At 50.0% G+C, this 18,500-nt stretch overlaps 6 non-coding genes across 6 annotated transcripts; 1 reads left to right on the top strand and 5 right to left on the bottom strand.

Annotated features, from left to right (window-relative positions):
• Positions 1-158: 158 nt before the first annotated feature.
• On the bottom strand, positions 159-240 carry TRNAS-GCU (transfer RNA serine (anticodon GCU)). Its single transcript has one exon. It is a non-coding gene; the product is annotated as a tRNA-Ser (tRNA).
• Positions 241-3,759: 3,519 nt separating this feature from the next.
• Positions 3,760-3,831, bottom strand: TRNAQ-CUG (transfer RNA glutamine (anticodon CUG)). Its single transcript has one exon. It is a non-coding gene; the product is annotated as a tRNA-Gln (tRNA).
• Positions 3,832-10,307: 6,476 nt separating this feature from the next.
• On the bottom strand, positions 10,308-10,381 carry TRNAI-AAU (transfer RNA isoleucine (anticodon AAU)). The gene has a single exon. It is a non-coding gene; the product is annotated as a tRNA-Ile (tRNA).
• Positions 10,382-14,373: 3,992 nt separating this feature from the next.
• TRNAV-AAC (transfer RNA valine (anticodon AAC)) lies at positions 14,374-14,446 on the bottom strand. The gene has a single exon. It is a non-coding gene; the product is annotated as a tRNA-Val (tRNA).
• Positions 14,447-15,796: 1,350 nt separating this feature from the next.
• On the top strand, positions 15,797-15,870 carry TRNAI-AAU (transfer RNA isoleucine (anticodon AAU)). Its single transcript has one exon. It is a non-coding gene; the product is annotated as a tRNA-Ile (tRNA).
• A 1,800-nt stretch (positions 15,871-17,670) lies between these two features.
• TRNAV-AAC (transfer RNA valine (anticodon AAC)) lies at positions 17,671-17,743 on the bottom strand. The gene has a single exon. It is a non-coding gene; the product is annotated as a tRNA-Val (tRNA).
• Positions 17,744-18,500: the final 757 nt, after the last annotated feature.

The raw sequence follows: 18,500 nt of genomic DNA, 5'->3' as shown, positions 1-18,500 counted from the left end.
GGGTCCCCGAGAAGCCAGCGAAGCCACCTGTCGGGCGGGAGAGGGACGTGCAGGAAGAGAAGCGGGAAAGCCGTGCGCAGCGCGCCGCGGTCCTCCGGGCGGCTCAGCCTGCGCCGCACAAAACGTACGCCTCCGCCCCCGGGCGCCCGCGCGGAGGCCGACGAGGGTGGGATTCGAACCCACGCGTCCAGAGCACAATGGATTAGCAGTCCATCGCCTTAACCACTCGGCCACCTCGTCCCGTGGGGGCGCAGCTTTTTGAATACTCTCTTACGTCTCCCTTTTAGCCACGCTTTGCGCTTTGACCCTGAGGCGTGGCCTTGCCCTTCAAGGGGCGGCCGTCCCCGGAGATTTCTCACCCACAACCGCTTCTTTCCACCCCCCCCCCCGGGGAGCCTTTCACACCTGGGTAATCCTGTCTTACCCCTCCCCGCCCGCCCCAGCCTCAGTTCTCTTCCTTCCTCAGTACTCACTCTTGCCTTCCAGTCCCCTGAAATTCTTTCTCTTCTCCCCAAACTCCACAATCTCATTTTCTACCCGCTACTCTTAGTCCTCGCGCCACCGGCTTCCGTGCTCCGCTCATCCTTCAGATCTCAGCTAAGACCTGACAGCCCCTCGACGCCCTGTTTTCCTTACAGTCCTACTTACTGAGGCTTTACAGTTGAAAAATTTTTGGTAAAACGTTTTCTCTTGCAAATTTTCATTCCATATCTGCTACAGAATTTTATCGCAATATTACGTATTTTTATGCTCAAACACCCTATCGTGCCAGTATGCAAGAGAGCATACACTGAAATCCAAGTTTTAGTTATTTCCAGCGTTGATACATCTATTCAAGCACCTTTCTTCTGACCCGAACTGCTTTCGCGTTTTTAGTAGTAGCACACAATGAAAGACACGCATAGGTGATTTTGATAAGTAATTTATTAGATACGTGAAGTAGAATTGCATTGGAAATGTGTTCGTCGGTGAAAGGGCTGGGAATATTTTTCCCCATCAAGTCATGTGTCCGCAGAGGAATAAGAAGTATTTGGTGGGAGTTAACAGCAAAAAGACCACTGGTTTGTGCTTTTGAGTAAGCGTGCAGCGTTTACAAAAGGTGATTTTATGATTATCTAAGGCGCATGATCTTCAGTACATTTCCTCTATCTAAATTTAATAAATAAACGGTAGTAATAAATAACAGTGATAGCGAAGAGGGAACTTGCAACCACCGAAGCATAGTTTTACAAAATATGATTATCTTTCTCCTTGGACAAGAGTCAAGGAGAATAATTTTCTGAATAAGTGTAAAAAAATTAAAGCGCTGACTTTCCATGATATGCGTGTGTTCCCTTTCGTGTTAAGTGTGCTGTTAGTCGGAAGCGGATGAGAAATTTGTCACCTCCTCCACGAAGACACCGTGTAAGACGTGCCACGGGGGGCGCCTGGGTGGCTCAGATGGTCAAGCGTCTGCCTTCGGCTCAGGCCACGATCCCAGGTTCCTGGGATCGAGTCCCGCATCCGGCTCCCTGCTCCTTGGGAGCCTGCTTCTCCCTCTGCCTCTCTCTCTCTCTCTCTCTCTCTCTCATGAATAAATAAATAAAATCTCTAAAAAATATTTAAAAAAAGACACGCCACGGAAACGCAGTCCTGGGTCTTGTTTACAGACAATATTTACAGACTATGGGAGACGCCAATTGTTCTTTCTTGGCAACAGGCCGCCCCGCCCCGCCCCAGGTCACACGCCGCAGTAGTTCGCTGTCGCGTACAAGGTAATAAAACGGCACGATTTGCAAAGGGATGTGGAAGCCGAGAGGGCTCACATCCAGCAGGAGCAGGTGCGTGCTCGGGAAGGAAAGCGTTGCGCTGTGTCCTGCGAGCCCCGGGTCTCCAGCCTCGGCTGCGGGGCGCGCTGGCTTCTCTGACCTCCACTAACACAGCAGCTGCTGTTTTGCGGCCACATTTCCCTGCTTCTCGCCTCGCGCCCCGACGCCTTCCTCCTCCAGGAGAGCCTCTTCCCAAAACCAAACGTTCCCAGCGATTCCCAGAGCGACTGCTCTTTTCCAATCTGCACAACGGGGCCCACGGGGGAAAACCAAAAGGCCGACTTCAGAGAAGGTTAGTAAAGGTTTTATTCGCCGGCTTCCTGAGCGGGGGAGACGGTATTTCAGACTGCTCTGAAGAGGTGCTCACAGGGGCTCGTAGGCAGGAAGGGGAAGCGGAAACTTGCTGGAGAGCCCCTCGCGGAATCCTGGCGCTCACAAGGGACCATCTGCTTGGTGGTAAAAATTCAGATGTACTGATTTCCACATCGACGCTTAAAAGACCCACAGGTCATGTTAATACGTATGTTTCTATCATATCTGATTGTTCAAAAATATTGTTTGCATGACTCTACTTAACTGGTTTTCTGGGTTTTCCTGTTTTCCATATTTCCTGGAGGTCGGGCGAGACGGTCCCAGAAGGCTGACATCAGTCACCTACTGCATGTTTGGTGCACAAGAGGCTTCGGGCTCTCGGGCCAGAGGGGGAACAGCAGAGAGGACTGAGGGACAGCGCCTGCAAAGTACTCAGAGACCCCTCGCCTGGAACGGTTGCGGCCGGGGCCGTAAACAGCACTGTCCTCGGGAAGAAGTCTATGAATCAGCGCATGTCCCCCTTCCCTGAACGAGTAAAGCTTGCTGGTGCAAACTGGAAGCCTCACGTCTACCGAGTATAGACTACTGCGGATTGTATCTTCCCGCCCCCGGTCTTCCGACCCAGATGTCTGAATTGGGGCTGCGATTTGTGTGCTCTTGTCTGAGGACAGTTTTCTCTCCGCCTAGATCGACTCACCTAGACCCACAGTTTAGGGGTAAATCCTTTTCTAAATTACCATCTTGACTTTTCTGGGTCCACAACTGTCACCAAATTTCCTCTTGCTCTTCTCACAGGCCATCTTCCCTCTTGTCTCAGTTTGGGGATCTTTTCCAGAGATTTCCAGTTCCAGCAAGGCTTGGGAGATTTCCTTGTGCGTTTCCTTCAGGGAACTCTCCTTCCCCTGCACCCTGCCACCCCCCCCCCCAACACGAGTTGTGCACCGCAAGTATTAAACTGTAGGTTGGCTAGTGGAGGGGTCAAAGACAGGCCTCACCAAAATATGCCACTTTGGCTTGCAGATTATTTTGAGCTGAAAACAATCAAGGCCCAGAAAACTCAGAAAGAAACTTTGACACACCCCTCCCCCAACTGCCTACAAGAACCTGCTCCAGGAAGAGAGCTATCACCATAGATAAGGCCGCCATACTATGAACACAGGGTGGTAGACAGGGAGGAACCCAGCAAGGCCCGTTTGATCCAAGTTCTCTCTCTGTGTCCCATTGTTTCTCAGTGGCTCAGCAAACATTGCTTTACCAAACATTCGTTTTTTTCTTTTCTATCATCCTGTGAATTACTTCCCTTCCCTTTCAAGTCCCAGACCCCCTACCCCTCTTCGCCTTAGCTTGGAATAGCATATATACCTCATTTTGGTCTTGGAATCTCATGTCTGTTTGGGTTCCCGGAACCTTTGAAATTCAATTTGATTTTCTCTTTGTAATTTGTTTCATGTGAATTTAATTCTTAGTTCAGCTAAAGAATCTTAAAGAATCTTGGTCCCCAGGGCTGGTGACTGGACACCGGTTCAGTACTTGTGACAGGAATATCAAGAATCAGTTTGGGCGCAGCGATTTGCATGAAAAAAGAGCATGGCTAGCAGAAAGGAGCTGAAGGTCTAAAATTCACGCGGAAAAACCACAAAGGTCCCACCGAGATTTGAACTCGGATCGCTGGATTCAGAGTCCAGAGTGCTAACCATTACACCATGGGACCCACCTCGCCAGATTCGTCCCTACAGGCTTTGTTGACCTGTTTCTCCTTCCTTAAATCCAGTTGCTTGAAAAGTGGGAGCATCTTGCTTTTCGTCCTCTAGGATTAAGTGATGGACCGCTACCTGTTGCACACCCTCTGCCCCAGAGTCTTAACAGAAGACATCGGCTTCCGGACGTCAGGAACCCTCCCCTCCAGCCCCGAATTGCTCCCACGCGGTTGGGGAGCTGGGCGCCCGCGCCCCTGTTCCTTCGCGGGAAAGCGGGCGAGGCCGTGGCGGAGGCCGAGCCCTCCCCGAGGTGCAGGCTCCGTGACACGTGTTTCGGCCGCCCTGTGAGATGGGGACCACAGTCCCCGTTTCACGGGTGCGGAAGCCGAGGCAGAGCCCCGGGGTCCTTCGCTTGGTTATCCGGGCTCATTCGCGCTCTGGAAAGGTTTCCCCTGACCACGGGGGAGCCGGTGGCTGGCGCGTCCGGAGAGGAGGAGCCGCTGTGCGCGGCGAGGCTGGCCGAGGGTCCCGGGGCGCGGGGAGCACGTCGGGGTGCGGAAGCGGACGGGAGGCGGGACAGATCGCAGCCCCCCGTCCTCCTCCTCCTCAACGCTCGGCAACCCGCAGTGTGAGCGGGACAGACCCCCCAAACCGACGCGAGGACGACCCCCCGCCCCGGCCTCGCGGGCCCCCTCCTCAGGCGCACACCGCAGCGCCTGCGGTGAAAATGCACGGACGCAGACTTCCGTTCGTGCGCTGAGCTTCGTCGGGCGGCGGCTCGCAGCGCCCGGACTCCTCGGGTGCGCCCGCCGCGGGCTCCGCGCACGCCTACTCCACGGCACGGTGCGCAATCTCGGGAGCGGCGGCGGAGGCCCGGGCGGCGGTGCTCGTGGCTCACGTGGGTTCCAGTCCCGTTCCGGGAGAGCGGACCCAGCGGAATCCCAAGTCTGACCTTAAAGCCCGCGGGCCGGGGAGCGGCCGGATCCGAGGGCCGCCCGCAGCCTCCCCGGCCCTTCCCGGGCGCGGGGGCTAAAGCGCAGACACCAGCAGCTAGTGGTAAGAGTTTGGCGAGCATCCTGCCAGACTCCACGGCGTCAGCGTCGTCAACACTTTCTGTCTTGTCATCAGCATCGTCATCAACAACATTTTCTACATTTCACAGAGAAATATTGCCCCAACCTAGGAAATGACAGAGCTCGGGATCCAAGCCAGGTAGTCTGGCTCCAGGGCGAAGGAAGGACGTGAAGGGCTGGCCATCACTTCGTGACAGGGTCTCCCTCCTGCTTCAAGAAGCATTTTTGCGCAGGGACGCCTGCGGGGCTCAGTCGGTTAAGTGTCTGCGTTTGGCTCCGGTCCCGATCCCAGGGCCTGGGGTCGAGTCCTGCATGGGGTTCTTTGCTCAGTGGGGAACCCGCTTCTCCGTCCGCCTGCAGCTCCGCCTGCTTGTGCTCTGCTGCTCTCTCTCCCCCTCTGACAAATAAGTAAATAAAATCTTAAGGGGGGGGAGAAGTGTCCTTGGGAATAAGTATTTCCACGTCTAGGCTTGGGAATTACTTATGTCTTAATTCTTGTTACAAGTGTCATCAATATTAATTTTTTTGAACAGAGGGGGAAAAAAAGCTTAAGACTTAAAAACACGTTTTTACACATTTAACCACAAGCGATCACACTGCAAACCCGTGAACTCTACTACCAGTGTGTTGAGAGGAACGTGCTTGTGACCTTGGTGTCAGTTCCTCAAGCCAATCACTTTCCCCCGTGTTCTCCCTCAGCTCCGGGGCCGCCAGTCCTCCTCCCCAGGGACAGAGCCTGGGAAACTCAGGTCAAAGTGACCAAGCACGCAAGCCACAGGCCACTTCCTCAGGATCGATCTGAGTCCAGTCCTAGGGTCTGAATCCGCTGACCCTGATGGAGGCCAGGTTTTGTAGAAAGGTGAAGAGGGAGGTGAGGCTACCTCAGACACCCCTGTCCATCTCGTGGAATAAAAGCGTTAACGACTGCCAAAATTCCTTGAGTTATTTGTTAGCTCAAGTAATAAAATAATTATACACCAGAGACCTATGCTATGCATATCATAGGCCCGTTTAGGAAATGATAGGGTCGCGTGGGGGGGGGGGGGCTCAGTTGGTTAAACATCTGCCTTCAGCTCCCGTCATGATCTCAGGGTCCTGGGATCCAGCCCCGTGTCGGGCTCTCCTTGCTCAGGGGGAGTCTGCTTCTCCCTCTCCCTCGGCCCCTCCCCTGGCCTGTGGTCACTCTCTCTCTCAAATAAATAAAAAATCTTTAAAAAAGTTTTTAAATGATAAAATTGTGACTTATAGTTTTTAGATACTTGCTCAAGGGGTTCACAGCAAGTAACAGGTCAACTTGCCAGTAGCCTCTCAAACTGAATGTCAGATGCTCCCTGACTGACCCCCGAGGCGGCTTCTGTATCCACAGCACCATGATCACTCTAATTATGTACATGTGCTCTCATTCTGCGCCCTTTCCTTCTTCCCCCTCCACATCTGGGCTGTGGCCTGAGTTTGAGGTCACACCCCGATTCAGGACTCATAGCTGAACACTCAGCTCTTCCAATGACCACCACCCTCCCCTACATCTCAGCCTCCTACTCCACACAAATTCCTCCAATCACTCATCTTTTTTATTCATTCTCTTTAAAATAGGAAATATCTGAGTGATTCCTTGTAGTAGTATGAAATTTTTGTAGAAAATGTAAAACAAGGAAAATTGAACTCCCTCCAAACCCACTCCAGTACTTCTCAGAGATAATCATTGTATTAAAAGGTTGGATTATAGTCTTTCAACTTTGCTCTTGGTCTATGGGAAAAATCTTTATCTATACATCTAAAGCTTTATTTCTACATTAATAAAGCCCAATAGACACAATGTTACATGACTTTTAAACATATGTGTGCTGGACACAGTTCAAACGTCAATACATCAAAGTGTGCCTTATTTTAGTTGTTTGATTCTATGCTGTAGCATATTTTATTTAACTAGACTTTATTTGTTGGACGTTCCGGTGATTCCTATTTTTCTCTCTCCTAAAGAAGTTTCATATCAACATGCCCGTGCTCTGTGCGCCTCGACCCGTCACCTGTTGTCCGCCCTCCCAAGGCTGACCCCTGAGTCCTCACACAGATGCCCAGCTCCTAGGACTTCCTGCTGGACCTCTGGGTCGACCTCTCCGACCCTGACAGGCTGCTGCTGGGTCCTCCTACAGATGGAATCTTTGACCCTGGGTCCCACGCTTGTTTCTTTTGTGAGAGGCTGGGAAGGCCCGAGGCTGGCATTTTACTTCCTCGGACTGTAGAAAATTGTGCCTGGCGCATATACTGAAGTCTGGGGAGGCTGCAGGCACAGAACCCGGTCTACAGGGCTCTTTTCCATAAAAAATCACCGATGAGAGGTGTGGAAAGTTAATTCTGTAAACTCGACCTCAGACAAATTGTGAGGGGGGTTTCCCTTCCCTCTAGACTCTTCCCTTTCTAGTGCTTTACCCCAATAGGCTCCTGCCCAGAGTCTGAGGTTGGTGCTGTCGTCACTTTGTCCCCTGGCCTGCTTAGTGGGGCTGGGGAACTCTCCTCTCAGGTGTCCTTCTGGGCCCACCTCTCCCGGGGTCCTGACGCCCCCTCCCCAGTACAGCCCCCACCGCCACCCTGCCTGCCCAGCCTGGCCCTCTGAAGAGTTTTCAGCCTGAATGTCATGGCTGGGGTAGGTCAGGAAGAGGGTCCTCTTTGTGTTCAAGGCTGAGAGAGGACAGGCAGATGAGAACTTCAGTTGTTAGAGGTATGAGGTGAGATGAAAGAGCGAGGGAGAAAAGCTCACGTGACCATGACTGTGCATGAGGATGCCATTTCTCAAGCAGCTGACATGGATCCTGCCGGACCGCAGGCTTCCAACCTGTCCCTTCCCGGCTCTGGAAAATGGTTGTGAGCCAGCCATTGTCTGCGTTGGGGAGCAAGTAATCCTGTCCCCGTCAAGGTCCTTCTTGCTGGAATAAGAATCGGATTGCCATGAGACAGATCAACAGGAAAAAAATCAAGTTTAATAGGAGGAATCCATACAGACATAGAGATTCCAAAGACAGTCTAACTGAGGCATATATGTCATCCTGAACTAAGAAGGGGTGGGGGTCTGGGACTTCAGGGCAATCCCAGGGCAATCAGAGGCAGAGAAGATGCTCAGTAATTAGATGTTTGCCCTGTTGTACAGATGGGTCACTCAGATAAAACGCATCTCTGATAATAACCCTTATTCTGGAATAGACTCCCAATTTAGAATCTTCTATGTAGTTAAGGGAGGAGCAAAAGTTTCTCTTGAGCCCAGAGGGTCTCAGTTGCCTTCAGCTCAGGATCATCCTCATGCCAAAGTGGCCCATCTTGGGGTGACCTGCCCTCTGCCCCTAAATCCGATTTATTGAATATGATTTCTTTATGTTCCCTCATAAAGCATTTCTTATATAGATTTATTTCTAAAATGAATCTTCATATTACTTTCATTGGATGAAATATAATTAGTTATTTGCACAGAGAATAACTAAAGAGGTAAATAAAATAGAAAAAATCCTTAATATTTTGGAAAAGGTCACTGATTTACAAAGTGAGATGTGTGAAATGATTCTCAGTGAAGAAAGTTTTCTGAGCATGTAGTAAAAATGGTAAATCAAATTATCTCTGAATACACTTTAAAATTAGAAAATCAACTACTTGAAATGGTGAGCATAAGGTTTCTTATCTGGATACAATTTTAGGACAACCAAGATCGTCCATTTTTATAATAAACACCATAAGGTCTAATTTCATTAGTGGCTAAATATTTATGCCAAGATAGAGTCCACTAGGATGCCCTTATTCTCTTGAGACTTTCAAAACCAAATACAGCACAGATAACTCCTTCTAATAACAATGTCTGTACGGATTGAACGTGACTTTACGAGCAAGGTCATTTAAGAATCATTGGCTAACGACTTGTTCCATTCTAGAGTCCAGCCACATGCCATCTCCCCATACCCTTCGATGAGGGCAGGGGCAGGGCCAGCCTAAGCCAGGGACCCAGCTGAGCCGCCCAGGTGCCCAGCGGGTTCCGTTCAGCCGCTTGTCCCCTCTGAGGCTGTGCCGGCAGTCGCTGTTCGGCCCCCCAGGAGTACCATGAGACCCCCCATGCGGGGGCGCTGATGGGGCAGTAAGGTGTTCTGATGCCCCTCAGGTAGCGATAAAGGAAAAGTGCGTGGATCCCACATGGCCCAAGTCTCAGACCACCTTCTCAGAAAATGCCCACCATCAGCCTCCCAACCCAACAGAGGTCCGAAGGCCCGTTTTTGTTGCGTTGGCTTTTCAGGACCCCTGGCCCTGGGCCCACAAGTGGCCTCCTCCCCCTAACATTCCCCAGCACACGGAAACCCCCAGACAAGATGTTCTGTGCCCCGTAGCCCGGAGCCTCCAGACAGGTTGTCCCGGTTGCAGCCTGGAGACCCAGTCCAATATTCCAGTACGTGTTGCAGACGGCTGGCCCCCAGCATCTTGCGCCCCAGGACTCCCGGAGAGGCGATGAGAACCGCTAGAACAGGCTACTGCCCTCAGCGGAAACGGCAGAGGCCTCAGCTGCCCGCCCTTCACCCTCCAAAACGCCGGCCCCTTGTTTCCACCCAGGGCGCGCACAGGTATCAGAGTTACCATCCTGCCTGAAATAACCAAAACCTGACAAAAGACAGGAAACAACAATTTTCCAGACAGTTGTAACCATGTAACCGTGATATCTACTTGTCCTTTCAGTCAGGAGAAATGATACAAGGTATATGTCCATTGATTGCAAGAATCTAGATTCAACTGCTGTTCGAAAGACAGACAGACAGACAGACAGACAGAAGAAAGAAAAGAAAAGAAAAGAAAAAAGGAAGGAAAAAAGAAAGAAAAAAGAAAAGAAAGAAGAGAGAAGGGAAAAAAGCCTGTGTTCTGTGTTTGTTGTTCAAAGAGGTACAGACAGGTGTAGAGAGAAGGGTTATCCTGAACTAGCCCTCCACCTGTGGCCGGTCTCAGCTGTCAGTGAAATTTTAGTCTCAGAACATGGAAATAACAACCTTTTAAGAATTTCTCTTTTACTTTGTATCTCTTGATGTTTTGAGGAAAAAGGAGGTTGCTTGGGAAACAACTTTGGAAAGAATTTAAAATCAAACAAGTTTAAGAAAAAAAAAGTTGCCTGTCTCTCTTTTCCACTACTTGTTCCCCACTGGGCAGAACTCGGGCTCTTGGGCCCCCGCCCTCAGTCACGCGAAGACAGAGAAAGCACCAAGTTCAAACTCACATGCACCCCAGAACTGAATCGAGTTATGAGTGGATTAAAGGAGACTGATGGCGATGGACTGGGAACTCCGTAGACCGTTGTACAGTACTCCCTGCTTTTTAGACGTTAAGAAGTGGGTTTTTCAGAAATTAAGCGTCCATCTTTGAAGGGAAAAAAAAACAAAACAAAAGAGAGTTAAGAGAAGTGGCCCGTACGGGGATCGAACCCGCGACCTTGGCGTTATTAGCACCACGCTCTAGCCAACTGAGCTAACCGGCCACGGTTTGAAGTAGTTCTTTTGGTTTTCCTTTTCCACCATTTATTTATTTATTTTGTTTTTAAGGGCTAAGTTCGTAGAAATTGTTGCTGTTTTTTATCTTCGGTAACCTCTTCGTTGCTTTCACACCATATCTCATGTCTTGATACCTCCCACACATAGAAAATATGTCAGAGAATTGGTGCATTGACAATTTCAACAGACACTGTCCCGCTGTGCTTCAGAGGGCTGAGCCCAGTATGTGCGTCTGTGTTTGTTCAACTATCCTGAGGACAAATAAATGGGATCGGGACCACATTTCCTACTCCTCCTTCTTTCTGAATTCCCTGCTGCATGCTGCAGGTCTGAGGGAAAACTCGACAGTCAGCGAAGATGTAGGGGAATTCACAGGGGGCGCAATGTCCTCTTCTCTCAGGTAGGTGAGACTTTGGGGGTGCACGTAGTGGTTTGACAAAGAGAATGTGGTAGAAGCAGATGGGACAGGAAGGGGCCAAGTGCGAGCCAGGAGGAGGGGTCCCCAGCGGCTTCCGTTTTCACACCTCAGAAAGAACCTCGGGGGCACAAACATCCGAGGAGAGGGGGCTAACGCAGGCCAGTGTGTCTGGCGATCATGACTGGTGGAGAGAGTAGGAGACGAGACAGAGAGGAGAGAGCATGTCGATGATGCGGGACCCTCTAGTAGAATACAAAGTTTAACTCGGGGTACTTTTGTCGGTAAAGGGGGTGCTGGCAATAATTAATAGGCACTAACTGATCCATATCAGGTATAAACTAAGGAGTGGGATCACTCTTTAGAGGTGAAGTTAAGCATTATTTAATTGGTTCTAACAGTAATAGGAATCCACGGGAAGATTTTAGGCAGAGAAGTCATATGAACAGATTTGTGGTTTAAAAAGATCGCCCAGTTTCAGGCACTTAGGAGGCATTAGGGAATGGCAAAGACAGGTTACCATCACCAGCAACAAAATTTCTACCCTCGAAGAGGGAGGAAACAGAAATGAATAATAACACGATAAACATGAAAATGATATAATGTATAAAAAGCTGTTACCTGTGATTGAAAGAATGGGGCTGGGGGGGGGGCTGTAGTGTTGGGAGTAGGTTGGAATTCTGAATTGAGTTGTTGGTGCAGGCTTACTAACGTGGTAGTAACATTCGATGGGAAGAAGGTGCCGAGGTATGACGGACAGAGAGCACAGCCAGGACCAAAGTCCAAGGCGGGTACTTGCGTGAAATGCTTGAGGAATGGCAACAAGGCCCAGAGCATAAGCAAGAAGGAGAATAGAGATGAGATGGGGGGCAGTGGAGGGTCAGAATGTGCCAGACCTTGTAGGACATCTTAGGAACTTGGCTTTACTTCCAGTAAACTGCAAAGGTATTAAAGAATTCTGATTCTAGGAGAGAATATAGTTGTAATGACTTTTTTTTTTTTTAAGATTTTACTTATTTGAGAGAGTGCACACCTGACGGGGGGAGCAGAGGGAGAAGTAGACTCCTCACGGAGCAGGGACCCCCCCCCCCCGGGCAGGGCTGGATCCCAGGACACCCAGGATCATAACCTGAGCCAAAGGCAGATGCTTAACCGACTGAGCCACCCAGGAGCCCCTGCAATAACTCTTTAGAGTTGTCCTGGATGGAGGCAAAAGAGTGGAGTTGTTGCATGCACTCAGAGACCTTCTTTTAGATGTAGGCTGCTCCCAGGGAGAGGGTGTAACCTGAGACGCTAGCTTCCTTTGGCTGAGAGCAATGGCTGGGAGGAGCTTAGCTTGCAGCCCACAGCAAAGGACACTCCAGGCTGTGAGATGAATGAGTGCCTTGCACCGGAAGCAGGTGGTCCTAGGCTGAACACCCACATCATCCAGTCCACCGATGGTGCTACTCAGAGCCACCGCCTTCACATCATGAATTCATGCCATCTGGGAATAACTTCTCCAGGACTCTGGTTGCTCTGGTTGGTCACTTTTCCTGGGTAAATTTTTTTAAAATTTTTTTATTATGTTATGTTAATCACCATACATTACATCATTAGTTTTTGATGTAGTGTTCCATGATTCATTGTTTGCATATAACACCCAGTGCTCCATGCAGAACATGCCCTCTTTAATACCCATCACCAGGCTAACCCATCCCCCCACCCCCTCCCCTCTAGAACCCTCAGTTTGTTTTTCAGAGTCCATCGTCTCTCGTGGTTCGTCTCCCCCTCCGATTTCCCCCCCTTCATTCTTCCCCTCCTGCTATCTTCTTTTTTTTTTTTTCTTCTTCTTCTTCTTCTTCTTCTTCTTCTTCTTCTTCTTCTTCTTCTTTTTAACATATAATGTGTTATTTGCTTCAGAGGTACAGATCTGTGATTCAGCAGTCTTGCACACCTCACAGCGCTCACGATAGCACATACCCTCCCCAATGTCTATCACCCAGCCACCCCATTCTTTGGTCTCCTCCAGAGAGGTGCTGTGTTAAGGATTCCACATTGATCTCTCTGACCAATCAGCCAAACCATTAGTCACTGTACATGAGCTCATCTCTGATATCTGATATCTGAATAAAATGGGTGCCCAGGTCCACCAGCCAAAGGTCTGCCCATTGGGAGGATTGCCCCCCCCCACACACACTACTATCTTCCAGAAATATTCCAGGATGGTGTACAGTGCATTTAGCAGTGTGCCCTGCTGGTAGCCTGGTAGAACTGTGTTAGTGAGATTCACTGGAGAACTTACTTAAGACTTGCAACGGAGGCACTTTATTTGTAGGCTTGAAACCCAAAGGGCCAGTTTTAGGTCTAAGAGGCAGAACAATAAACAAAGAGCCTGAAGATGTTTCCTAATGTTTAAAATCGATTCATATTCTTACTAAGTCCAGCTCATGCACGAGCAAAACAAACTTTCTTGTTGAGTTGAACGTGAGCCAAACACCCCTCAAAGCTGCTTTGAACCCACAGGAATGAATCAGCCAGTTGAAAAGAAAGACCATTCCTATTCTTGGTTCATTGTTCACATTCTTGAGTAAAATGAGACTAACACACACAACCAAGTCACTATTAAACCTTCCCCCATCTCCTTCCTCACTTCCCAAAATGCAGCAAATGGCCCCACTTATTTAGAACGCGTGGGCTCCCTCCTCCCAGCGGGAATGGTCCTGGGCGCTGCCAAAGCCCCATGACCTCCGCCCAGCCGCGGGCTGAGTGCAAGGAAATGTCCAACCAGCAAGGGTATCTGCACGTTCAGGTTCTTTGGGAGGACTCCAGTGCACATACATGCAGGGAAACACCCCAACTCCGTCCTAAATGCGCCGGGAGAGTCCTGGACCTAAGTGGAACGCGCCTCGATCCCACTGAAGCTGAGTGAGTGAACTTCGGGGGGTTGGAAAGATTGAGGGCCCCAGGAGCCTTGGCCTGGAGGCGCGGGTATGGCCAGGGCTGCGTGCCACCCCAACCCGCCACGAAATCGCGCGGGCGGTGGAAATCCCCCCTCCTCCCCGCAAGGCCGTGGTTGGAGCAGCCTGAGGACCGAGTCCCTGAGATCTGCTTGGGGACCAGACGACGGCAGCGTGGCGGTTGGTGTCGCCATGTGAGATGGGTTCGGCAGTGGGCTGGGCCCCCCTGAGATCTCCCTGCAGATTCCTGTCCCACGATACTCCTACACTTCTCTCTCTCGTCCCCCAAACGACCCTATATCTGAAAATACTGGTCTGGCAATAAATAAATTGCCTGAGACTGGTGAGGTCCACCACAGTGTCTGTGGACGCTCGGTTTCCAAAGGAGATCTTCACTGGGGGTGGGGGGAGGACAGACTTGGGAAGGAGCGGAGACACACCCCCAGGAAGGGGACCTCCTGCGAGTTATATCCAGCTGACGTGCTGGAGGTACCAGGTGAGGGGTCCCCACTCCGAGGACCATAAATGGTGCGATTCCAAACATGTCCACTGCAGGGCTCTGGAGAAACTTCAAAAAAAAAGAGAGAAAGAAAGGAAGAAAATGCCCCTTTTCACAGGGCCCGTCTGTTTCCGCCCGGTTTCGAACCGGGGACCTTTCGCGTGTTAGGCGAACGTGATAACCGCTACACCACGGAAACCTGGTTCTGCGTCCCTCGCCTCTTCCCTGATGGAGAACAGACTTCCCCTGGCTGTCCCAGGTCTGGTCACCCTGAACTGATCTTTCTTCCAAGAAATTTCAAGCTGACGGCGCTTTTCTAGGTATTCACATCAATAATATTGGAGTCAATGACTCACACCAAGTAAACTCTCCCTGGGGAAGAAGCCCTTACCGACTGCAAGACAGAAATTTTTGGCAGCCTCGGCGTATGGGAGATTTCAGAAAAACTCCTCGATGTGGCCCCATTTGGGTTTATCCGACTAGAAGGTTCTGTGGTCTCTGTCTTTTGGGTGCCAGAGAATGATCCCAGGAAAATAACCGGGAGCCGCTGAACTGAACTCCGGAGAGCGCCCATTCTGGGCGGGGCAGGGCTCGACCCGTAGACGGTGAGGCCTGAGGGGGGATGTGCCCACCTGTGTGCCCGGCAGAGTGGGGACGGAAATGGGGAGGAGACTGTCCGCCTGTCCCTCGCTGGACTCGGTGCCGATGAGTGGAGCCCAGTGCGTCTAAGAGATGTCACATGGCCTGCCCGAGATGCCGTGCAGAGGCTCAGTTTCCCCTCTCTGCAATGTCCCATGTTGTTTTTATAACACCAGGAGGGCATAAACCGAAAGGCCCACAGGGGCTCCCCAGTGACCTTTCCAATGGGGACTGGAACCACCTTTCCAAACCTCAGCAGGGCCGAGAGCTCCAAGGAAGACCCTCTCCCATACCTGTGCGCGTGCAAGGGTATCTCAGCGTGATTTTAATTTGCATTTTCCTAAGGGCGAGCGATGGCTTTCTCATGTGGACGGGCCATTGTCCCGCACTCCTAGTTGAAGAGATTATCCTTTCCCTCACTGACGCCCTGGCACGCGTGTTGAAAACCAATTGGCCATATGTGGGCGGGGTGACTTCTCGACTCTTAGTTATGTTCCGTGGATTCGTAAGGCTGTCCTTTTTGACACGGCTTCAGCCTTGGTTACTGCATCATCGGAGAAGGTTTTCAAATCAAGAAGCGTAATTCCTCCCACTTTGGTCCTCTTTTGTTCAAAATTGTGTTTCCTTTCCTGGGTCTTTTGCATTTCCATATGGATTTTAAGATTAGCTTTTCAGTCTGGGGGAAAAAGTCTTCGCTAAGATTCTGATTAGATCGCAGGATTTGAGAAAGACGAAATTTCCCCGTGAGTGAGGGCCATTTGTGCTTGAAGATGGATTTTTTCTTTCCATTTTTCTATTCCCGATAAATTGGATGGACTGAGAAAAGTAGAAAAACGTCTAGTTTTCCACGAAGAACTATTGCAGGAAATAGAGCTTTTAAAATTTGGTGCAAAGCACCCGACAGTACGTTGGCCGGTTAGCTCAGCTGGTTAGAGCGTGGTGCTAATAACGCCAAGGTCGCGGGTTCGAGCCCCGTACTGGCCACCTTGCGTTTTCCCTCAGTGTTCTCTACAGAGATTTAGTTATACTTTCCTAAGGCTGGCACTTTAAGTTCCTTCTAAACGATTGATGCTGTCAGGGTACCCTATTGGATTTGATCTAACTTAAAAAAATAAAAAAAAGATCTCTGGTGTTCCTTCATTATTTAACTGGGGAACCTATTTTGTCCAGGATATATTCATTCTATTATTTTACAATCACTTGTTTTGCCAAAAATCTTTCCCTTTAACTTACCCAACTTCAGCCTTTACAAACATTTTCAGCCTGGAAGCAGACTTTCCAACTTCTAAAATTTCTAAGATTTTATTCATACTTACTTGCTAGAAAGCATTTCATTTCCCCCATTTTCATTGTCAGTTACATCTAGAATTTGTGAGAGCACTAAGGGATATTGTAGAAACATGCGCACATTTCTGGTTGTCCTCACATTGGCGGGTTCTCCTGGCATTTAGTAACTGAGGTCAGGCGTGCTGAGCATCCTAAAATACACTGGGTAGTCCACACACGTCCTCAGCTGCACTGGACTTCCAAACGTCCTTCTGGACCTTCTTGTAAGTAACAATGTTTTACTTAGCTGAGCCTAAACCTGAACTCTCTTTGCATATAAATGCAAACACTTTACATGGCTTCAATGTCTACCAAATTCCAAAACTGAGGATCGGTTGACTTTTGTTTGACCCGCTGAGCGGTGCCTGTTTTCGAAAATGGTGTCATTGAGAGTCGTGGCATCTGGTTTGGGGCCAACAATGAAACACACCTCTGTCAGGACTCTGAGTCTGGATCTGGGTACAGCAAGGGCATGGGTCAGGGCCAGGCACAAAGCAGGCGTTCCACAGACCTTTACTGAATGAACGAATCCTCCCTAACAGAGAATGCTGCCAATGCTTTTATTCTGCCATTCTGGTAAGTGAAAAGGGATACCCCCTGGAGTTTAATTATTTACATGTCTCTGATGAGTAGGTCAAGTATCTTGACATTTATATAAAAGACATTTTTATTTCCTCTTCTGTGAACTGTGTGTTGATATTCATTTTATAGAGTTATTAGATTGGAAATACCTGAGCCGTGGTTGACACATTTTTCATCAGAAGATTGAGTGAAGAGAGGAGACACTAAAGAAGAAGAAGAAGAAGAAGAAGAAGAAGAAGAAGCAGAAGAAGAAGCAGCAGAAGATAGTAGGAAGGGAAAACTGATGAAGGGGGGGAAATCGGACGGGGAGACGAACCATGAGAGACGATGGACTCTGAGAAACAAACTGAGGGTTCTAGAGGGGAGGGGGGTGGGGGGATGGGTTAGCCTGGTGATGGGTATTAAAGAGGGCACGTTCTGTGTGGAGCACTGGGTGTTATGCACAAACAGTGAATCATGGAACACTACATCAAAAACTAATGATGTAATGTATGGTGATTAACATAACATAAAATAAAATTTAAAAAAAAGAGGAGACACTAGCCACAGGCTGCAAGAAGATATTCCTACAGGTATGTTGTAAAAGGTCTTGATTCCAGACGACATAAGGTGTAATACGTAAGAAGAAAGGACCTATTTTAAAGTTAAAATAGGATTTCTAGGACGCTCCTATTCTCAGAGGGCCTCTGTTGAGGGCAGGGCTCCAAGGGGCCAGGTCGACCGGGCAGGTGAGGATGCAAGTCTCAGCACAGCTGGACTCCGGGTAACTTGGGAAACCCGTGTTTTCTGGTGGGGGCCCCTGGGGAGGGTGCACAAAGGCTTAGGCACTTATAAGATGGCATTTCACCCAAAGTGACAAAACTCTAGGGGAAGGGTTGTTTCCGCCCGGTCTCGAACCGGGGACCTTTCGCGTGTTAGGCGAACGTGATAACCGCTACACTACGGAAACCCTCGCGTCGGGAGGCGTCTCAAAATTGCAGGCATTGATACGCCCATTTCCTGGGTGCCCCAAACCCAGGAATGTTGAATGATTTTTCTTTTAGTATATTTTCACTCACGATGAATTTATTTCTCCTTACACTTTTGGTTTGTTAAAACGACAATATGGAAACTCCGTAACTCACCGCCGAAGGCACCTCGAAACCAGAGTCCAAATCCCTTCCCAGACTGCGGGCAGGGTCACCTCGGGCTCTCGGGGCGTGTGGTGTCTCCTGACCTTGAGAAGCGGGAAGCGCCGCAGCGCGCTGGAGACGTCCCACGCTCCCGCCAGGGCCAAGCTGGTCCGGGGGGCCTCCGCCGGGCGGGGGCGGGGGGCTGTGCCCAGCTTACTGTGGGGGGGGTGACAAAGGGGTGACACGATGACTCCGTGTCCCCCCCTCCCCCCCCCACGGCTCTGCAACAGCAGGGCTCAGGGACCGGTGTCAATGTGCTCAACAGATGGTGTGCTTGCCTAGTTTCTAATTTTTCTCTTCTTTTGAGCTGACGTTCCTCACGCTTTTTGCCCTTCCCAGCGCTTCCCTGAGGGATCGAGATGGTGCTCACTGCGGAATGACCTTTCCTTTCCTCAAACCCGTTGTGAGAGATCCGTGTCCGCACCTCTGACAAACGGCAACTTGGAAAACCCCCTCCTCACCAGGAGCGGGTCTGGTCGCAGCGTTGCAGCAACAGAAGACAGGCGGTATTTCTTAGATGGCAAGATCTCCAGT

This window comes from Eumetopias jubatus, unplaced genomic scaffold, assembly GCF_037043125.1.
Source record: "Eumetopias jubatus isolate StellerSeaLion01/CBP00866 unplaced genomic scaffold, mEumJub1_p1.0 scaffold_6, whole genome shotgun sequence".
NCBI classification, from domain to species: domain Eukaryota; kingdom Metazoa; phylum Chordata; class Mammalia; order Carnivora; family Otariidae; genus Eumetopias; species Eumetopias jubatus.
This window is presented reverse-complemented; position numbering and strand designations above follow the sequence as displayed.